The sequence below is a fragment of the Callithrix jacchus genome, chromosome 1, assembly GCF_049354715.1.
Source record: "Callithrix jacchus isolate 240 chromosome 1, calJac240_pri, whole genome shotgun sequence".
NCBI classification, from domain to species: domain Eukaryota; kingdom Metazoa; phylum Chordata; class Mammalia; order Primates; family Cebidae; genus Callithrix; species Callithrix jacchus.
In genome coordinates this window covers 187,579,351-187,587,805 of record NC_133502.1, presented here as the reverse complement: position 1 = coordinate 187,587,805, position 8,455 = coordinate 187,579,351, and positions in this window count along the sequence as shown.

Below are 8,455 nucleotides of genomic sequence, written 5' to 3'. Positions count from 1 at the left end.
AGGCAGAGGTTGTAGTGAGCCAAGACTGCACCACTGCAATCCAGCCTTGGTGACAGAGTGAGACTCCATCTCAAAAAAAAAAAAAAAAAAAAAAAGTATATCTGGGAGGGATTCTGGGAACTTGCCAGGGTCCTGGGGACCATAGTTTCTTGTATCAACAATCCATGCCTTTAGTTCAGCATTACTATATGGGTACACGGTAGTTTGTGTATGCATTTGTCAGCTGATGGCCCTTTGGGGTTGCTTTTGGGTTTTGGCTTTTATGAGTGGCATTGGTATTCATGTTCAGGTCTTGGCATGGGCCTGAGTTTTCATGTTTCCTGGATAAGTATCTAAGACTGATGTGGCTGGGTCATTATTAGTTATATTAGTGAATGTTTTACTTTATAAGAAACTGCCAACTAGGTGGAGTGCAGTGGCTCATGCCTGTAATCCCAGCACTTTGGGAGGCTGAGGCAGGCAGATCACCTGAGGTCAGGAGTTTGAGACCAGCCTGGCCAACATGGTGAAACCCTGTCTCTACTAAAAACATAAAAATTAGCCAGGTATGGTGGTGGGCACCTGTAATCCCAGCTACTTGGGAGGCTGAGGCAGGAGAATCACTTGAACCTGGGAGGTAAAATTTGTAGTGAGCCGAGATCATGTCACTGCACTTCAGCCTGTGCAACAGAGCAAGACTTTGCGGGAAGAAGGGAGGGAGGGAGGGAGGGAGGAAGGAAGGAAGGAAAGGAAGGAAGGAAGGAAGGAAGGAAGGAAGGAAGGAAGGAAGGAAGGAAGGAAGGAAGGAAGGAAGAAAGAAAGGAAGGAAGGAAGGAGAGAGAAACTGCCAACTGTATTCCAAAGTAAATGTACTATTTGCATTTCCACCAGCAAGGTATGAGAGTTCCAGTTGCTCCACATTCTCATCAACACTTGGTATTGTCCATCTTTTCCATTTTAGCCATTCTAGAGGTACAATGGTATCACATTGCAGTTGAAAATGTATTTCCCTAATGACTAATGGCACTGAGTATGTGTGTTAGTCAGCTTGAGCTGCAGAATACCGTAGAGATTTATTTCTTATAGTTGTGAAGGCTGGTAAATTCAAGAACAAGGTGATAGCAGATTTGGCTCCTGGTGAGGCTCTCTTCCTGGTATGCGAGCTTCCTTCTCTCAGTCCTCACAAGGTCAAGGGTGGAAGGAGAGAGCGAGAGAGAGACAGGAGAGAATAAGAGTATCAGAGCACTCTGGTGCTGCTGCTGCTGCTGCTGCTCTTCCTCCTCCTCCACCTCCTCTTCCTCCTTCTCCTCCTCTCCCTCCTCCTCCTTCCTCCCTCCTTCCTTCTTCCTCCTTCTTCCTTCCTCCTTCCTTCTTCTTCCTTCCTCCTTCCTTCCTTCTTCTTCATTTTTCTTCTTCCTCCTTCTTCCTCTTTCTTCTTCTACTTCTTTTTTTTTTTTTGAGACGGACTCTCTCTGTCATCCAGGCTGGAATGCAGTGGCACAATCTTGGCTCACTGCAACCTTCACCTCCCAGTTCAAGCGATTCTCCTGCCTCAGCCTCCCAAGTAGCTGGAACTACAGGCACGTGCCACCACACCTGGCTAATTTTTTTTTTTTGTATTTTTGTAGTAGAGATGGGTTTTTACTGTGTTAGCCAGGGTGGTCTTGATCTCCTGACCTCATGATCTGCCCACATCAGTCTCCCAAAGTGCTGGGATTACAGGTGTGAGCCACTGCTCCCAGCCTGCTTCCTCTTCTTATAAGAAAATGAACCCCATCATGAGACCCTATCCTCATGACCTCAGCTGACCCTAATCACCTCCCAGAGGCCCTACCTCCAAATACCACTACACTGGGGGTTAGAGGTTCAACGTGTAACTTTGAGGAGACATAAACATTGAGTCCATAACACCATCTTTTCAACTACATTGCCATCTGTGGTATCGTTGGTAAAGTGTCTGTTCGCATCATTTGCCTTTTTAAAAAAATCTGGAATCAGTTTTATAATTTGAGCTCTTATATTTAGGTCTATGATTCATCTTGAGTTAATCTTTGTATATGGGTTGAAGTAACGGGTCATTTTCTTTTCTTTTTTAACATATAGATGCCTAATTGTTCTAGTACTATTCATGTAAAGATTTTCCTTTCCCTATCAAATCACATTGGTATCTTTATCAAAAATCAATTTGCCATATATATATATATATATATATATATATATATATATATATTTGAGTAGATTTCTGGACTCTCTATTCTGTTGTATTGATCTATGCAATGTACATCTTTATGTGAATATGTATATTTTTATGCCAGAACTATAGTATTGTGATTACTCAAGGTTTATTATAGGCTTTTAAACCAGGTAGCATAAAGATGGAGTCTTGCTCTATTCAGGTGGATCACCTGAGGTCAGGAGATTGAAAACAGCCTGGGTAACATGATGAAACCCCATCTCTACTAAAAATACAGAAATCCAATTTTGTTCTTCATTTAAAAAATGATTTTGGTTCTTCCAGGCATTTTTAATTGTTTTAATTTCTACACAAAAATTAGAATCAGTTTGTCATTTTCTGCAAAAAACCCTGCTGAAATTTTGACTGGAATTGTGGCCTTTAGATGAAATCAGGGAAAACTGACATCTTGAAAATATTGGGGAGCTAAGATCATTGACTCGAGGATGTTCTTCTTTTGTAATAGAAACATTAATGCTATGTACTTTTTTCTAAGCACTGCTTTAGCTGCATCCCCAAATGCTAATATGTTGTGTTTTCACCTTCATGAAGTTCAGAATATCTTCTAATTTCAAATGTGACTTCCTTTTTCACTCATGGATTATTTAGAAGTGTATAATTTCCAAATATTTTGGGATTTTTTCCAGCTCTCTTTTGGCACTGGGTTTTGTTGTGGTCAGAGAACATACTTTGCATGATTTAAATCATTTAAAATACATTATGATTTGTTTTATGTACTGGATTATGGTCTATCTTAGTAGATGTTCTTTATACACTTGAAAAAGAATGTGTGCTCTGCTGTTGTTGGATAAAACATTTCATAAGTGTCAATTAGGTCAAGTTGGTATTGTTCAGATCTTCTATATCCTCATTAATTTTTTCTCTACTACTTCTATCAATTACTGAGAGAAAAGTGTTAAAATCTTCAACTGTAACTACATTTTTAAATTTCCCCTTTCAATTCTATCAATTTTTGTTTCATACCTCGTTAGATTATAATACCCTTTTATGTCTCCTTTATCCCTTGTGATATCTCTTACTCTGAAATCTGCTTTGTCTGATATTAATATAGACACTCAAACTTTCTGTTAGTTTTAGCATGGTGCATCTTTTTCTATACTTTTAGACTGCATCTATTTAAAGTAGGTTTCTTATAGACACAAATAATTGTGTCTTTTTATATAATCTGGAAACCTCTGCCTTTTAATTAGAGGGTTTAGTTCACTTACATTTTTTATTGTGGCAAAATATACATAGCATAAAATTAACCATTTTAGCCATTTTTAAATGCATAATTCAGTGATATTAAATATATTCATATTGTTGTGCAATCTCACTTCCATCCATCTCCAGAACTTTTTCATCAACCCAAACTCTGCACCCAGGAAATACTAACTCCCCATTCTCCCCTCCCTCAGACCATGGAACCACTATTCTACTTTCTGTCTCTGTGAATTTGATGATTCTAGGTACCTATAGTCCATTTACATTTAATGTAATTATTAATGCCATCTGGCTATTTGTTTTTCATTTGTCCCATCTGTGTCTTGTTCATATGTTTTTCTTTTCTTATTTCTTTTAGTTGAGGACTTTTTAGTGATGTGATTTTATTTCCATTATTGGCTTACCAGCTGTATTTCTTTATTTTCTTTTCCTAGTTATTTCTCTAGACTTCATATATACATCTTAACAAATCACCACACACTTGGTGGCTTAAAACAGCAGAAATTTATTCTCCCACAATTCTGGAGGCAAGGTGTCTGGAATTAAGGTGTTGGAAGGGTCACATTCCCTCTGGAGGCTCTAGAGGGAAAGCCGTTCCTTGCCTCTTCAAGCTTCTGGTGGCTACCAGCATCTCTGTGCTTGCGGCTGCATCACTTTAATATCTACCTCCACAGTCGCTTTGCTTCTTCCTCCTTTCTCTGTCTGTCCCTCCTCTGTGTGTCTCTTATAAGAGCACTCATTATGGGATTTAGGACCCACCAGATAATCCAGGATTATCTCATCTCAAGATCGTTAATTTAATTGTATCTGCAAAAACCTTTTTTCCAAACAATTTAACATTCACAAGATCTGGGGATTAGCATGTGGACAAATCTTTTTGGAGGCCACCATTTAATCTACGACAACATCTTAACTTATTACAGTCTACTTTAAGTAATATCACTTCTATTTCACCCTTCTGTGTCCTATGGTTGTCATGTGTTTCATTTTTATATAATAAATTTCATAATATATTATTTTTACTTAAAAATGTCAATTGTCTTCTTGTGAGACAGGATCTCACTCTATCACTCAGACTGCAGTGCTTATTGCAGCCTGCACCTCCTGGGCTCAATTGCTCCTCCCACCTCAGCCTCCTCAGTTGCTGGGGCCACAGGCATGCACCACCACTCCTGGCTAATGTTTTTGGAATTTTATTTTGTAGAGATGGGGTCTCTCTATGTTATCCAGGCTGGTCTTTAACTCCTGGCCTCAAGTGATCCATCTGCCTTGGTTTCCCAATGCGCTGGGATTATAGGCGTGAGCCATGGTGTCCAGCCGCATAAATTGTCTTTTAAAGATTTTTTTTTAATTGAGAAGAAAGTCTTTTATTTTTACCCACATACTTATTCTTTGTGCTCATTTTTTCTACCATTTGCTATCATTTTCCTCCTGCCTAAAATACTTTATCATTTTGTGTAGTGTTGCTTATATGTTAGTGAGCTTGTGTACCTACAGAAATAGATTCAGTTTTGAAAGATATTTCAAAGGATATAAAATTCTAGATTGACAACTTTTTCTTTCCCGGCTTTCAGGATGCTGCTCCTGTGTCTTCCGGCTTGCATAGTTTTCAGTGAGAAGTTAGCTGTCACTCTTATCTTTGTTGCTCTGCCATGTGTCTTTTTCCTTTGGCTGCTTTTATGACTTTCATGTGTTCACTATTTTTAAGCAACACGATTATGATGTGTCTTGGTGTAGGGCTGTCAGTGTTTCTTCTGTTTGGGTTTGTTGAGCCTTTTGATTCTGTGGGTTTATGATTTTCATCAAAGTTTGACCATTACTTCTTCAAAAAAGTTTTTGGTCTCCCTTTATTTCTCCTTTCCTTCTTAAACTCCAAGTACAGATTTGTTGGGGGGCTTGATATTATCTTACAGATTGCAGATGCCATCTTCATTTTATTTTCAGTCTTTTTTCTCTCCATGTTTCATTTTGGATGGGTGAGACGTTAACCACTACCTGCAGAGGTCTTGCCTGCAGACCCTGACTAAACAACAGATGAATAAATGCACTCTCACACCATTATTGTGATTCAAGTGGGCTAGGGATGGTTGCTGGCTACTTTCAGAGGGTGAAATGCAGCCAATCAACCAATATCCCCTGTACATCCACATTTATTCATTATTAACCTTGTTGAAAGAGTAGTTTTACAAATGATGAAAGCTTTAGGTTCTGGGCCCAGAGTAAACACTATTAATGGGTAATTCTCCTTTGATCTCCCCCCGAGAGGACCATCCAGCACAAAGTCTACATGAGTAAACAGTTAGAGTGGACACAAAGGGATGTGGAGTAAACAGATTTAAACCAGGAAAGCCTTTTATCATCCCTATCTTTTCCTTAACATAATGGACCGGCCACCTTTGTCCCAATAAAACCTTTCAGCCTTCCAAAAGGTTTGAGACTAATCTATAACTTTCCCTAATATTTTGCCAGCCACCCTGAGTGAATCTCAACAGCTGGGTTCATTGCTGTGTTTTCAAGTTCATTGTCTTTTCTTTGATGGTGTCTACTCTGCTTTAATACATCCATTTTATTTTTCATCTCAGAAATTACATTTTTTCATCTAGAGAAACTCAATTTGAAACTTTTACACGGTTTTCCAGTTCTCTCCTGGCTTTCTTCTACCTTTGTGAACACATGGAGTATATTTGTAATAATGTTTTAACATCTTTATCTACTAATCCTATTGTCTGTGTTATTTCTGGAATTTTTTCTATTAATTTTTTTCTCCTGGTTATTATTCATGTTTTCCTAAATTGTTGCCAGTCTGGTAATTTTTTTTTTTTTTTTTTGAGATGGAGTTTCGCTCTTGTTACCCAGGCTGGAGTGCAATGGTGTGATCTCGGCTCACTGCAACCTCCGCCTCCTGGGTTCAGGCAATTCTCCTGCCTCAGCCTCCTGAGTAGCTGGGATTACAGGTATGTGCCACCATGCCCAGCTATTTTTTTGTATTTTTATTAGAGACGGGGTTTCACCATGTTGACCAGGATGGTCTCGATCTCTTGACCTTGTGATCCACCCGCCTTGGCCTCCCTGTCTGGTAATTTTTAATTGGGTGCTGGACATTATGAAAATTTACATTGTTGAGCACTGGAATTTTAAAAATATTTATCCTTTACACATTTTCAGCCTCTCTGAGATGCAGTTAAAAGAAATCAAATACTTTTGAGGCCCGTTAGGATGGGTCCAGAATAGACTTTAAGACTTCTTTGGCTCCAACTGAGGCAATACCTTTCTGAAGATCCTTCCCATGTCCTGTGTGCTAGGAGGTCTTCCCTTTGTGGCTGGTGGGACCACAAACTATGCCATGCTTGAACCCCAGTGATTGCTTTACTTACACATTTCAAAATGTGGTTCTTTTCTTGGCATAATATGCCAGGAAAGTTTCCTCCCATGTATGTGCAGATTAATACTTGACTCAAGACTCAAGAGAACTTCTGCTGATCTTTAGAGCTGTCTCTCTGGGCAGCTCCTTCTCTGGTCCTTTGGCCCACAAATTATAGTTACCTTGGTTTTCCCACAATCCAAGTTCCATCTCCTCAACTCTGGGCTGAGTTTGCATTCTCCTCCCTGTGCTGCTGCCTGGAAATCTGTCTCCAGGCAGTGAGCAGAGGCACTCACAGGGCTCAGGGATTGCTCTCCTGTGCTGTGTTCTCCAGTGCCTGAGAACTATTGCTTTCAGGTGTTTTGTCTGGAAGACAAGAAGGTAAATTCAGCCCCTGCTGTTCCATCATGACTCCATCATGAAGATGGAGTCTTCATGTTGCCAGACCCAGTTTCCATTTCAGCCTCAGCCTCACCCTCATCGGGAGTCACTGACCCAGCATTTTCCTTGGATTCCTGGACCCCAGACTTCCTTGCTGCTTCTTCCATTCTCCCTGTGGGTGTTTTTGGGCTCCTTTTCCATTGCCTTCCTGGAAGATTGAGGGTTTACTCCTGGTCCTTCTCACTCCAAACAGCTTTCTTGGTGGTGCTTTCTGCTTCGACAGTTCCTGTCACTCCTCCCTGAGGGTCATTCTCTAATCTCCACTCCAGCTCTAGCTCTCAGCTCCAGACTCACGTTTCTTTCATTTATTTTTGTGTGTGGTAACATACACATAATAGAAAACGAACCCTCTTCCCATTCTTAAGTGAACGGTGCAGCAGTATTATGTATGTTCCTTTATTGTACAACTGTCATCACTCTCCATCTACAGAACTCTTCTCATCTTGAAAAACGGAAACTGTGCCCATTAAACAGTAACTACCCCCATCCTCCTCCCCTACCCCCTGGTAACCACCGTTCTACTTTCTGACCTAATCCACGTTTTGAACTGCCCAAGGCATAGCTCTGCCTGCGGTGCCTACCCTAAGCTCACCACATCCAGGTCAGAGCTTGCCCCATTCCCTAATCCTCACTCTGTAACTTTCCAGCTGGCCTCTTTTTCTTGTCCCCTCTGACTTTAACTCTGCACCAGAAGCCAGTGTTTTGTCCTGGAAACCCAAACTCACTACCATCCTGCTCTAACCTTCCCAGGCCCCAGCCTCCAGGCAGCGTTTGGACTCTGGGTGCTCCGGTGCTGCTGGCTTTGTGTTCTGTCTCCTTCCCTGCCCCAACGTTTCCACACTGCTTTGTTATATTCCTGACATCTCTGTGATCTTTCGAAGTCTCTGATGCTGTTCTCTCTGCCCAAGATGCCCTCATCCTGCCCACCCCAGGAACTTGTCATTTAGAAAAGGAGTGGGGACGTTCTTTGAGGAGAGAGTGGGGAAGAGGGTTCACCGTGGGACAAGGTGGATGCCTGGGGGCCCCAGGTGCCTGTGGGTGGGTGGAAGAAGTGGTTTCCACAAAGAAGACTGAGAAGAGGCAGGAGCAGGGAGCCCTCCCTTCCTCTTATTTCACTATCCATCACCTTCGCTCTCTTTCTTTCTCTCTTCCTCCATCCCAATAAACCCGACTCCAGTAGAAGTTGCAGCAGAAGTTGGAAGCAGGATAATTATAGC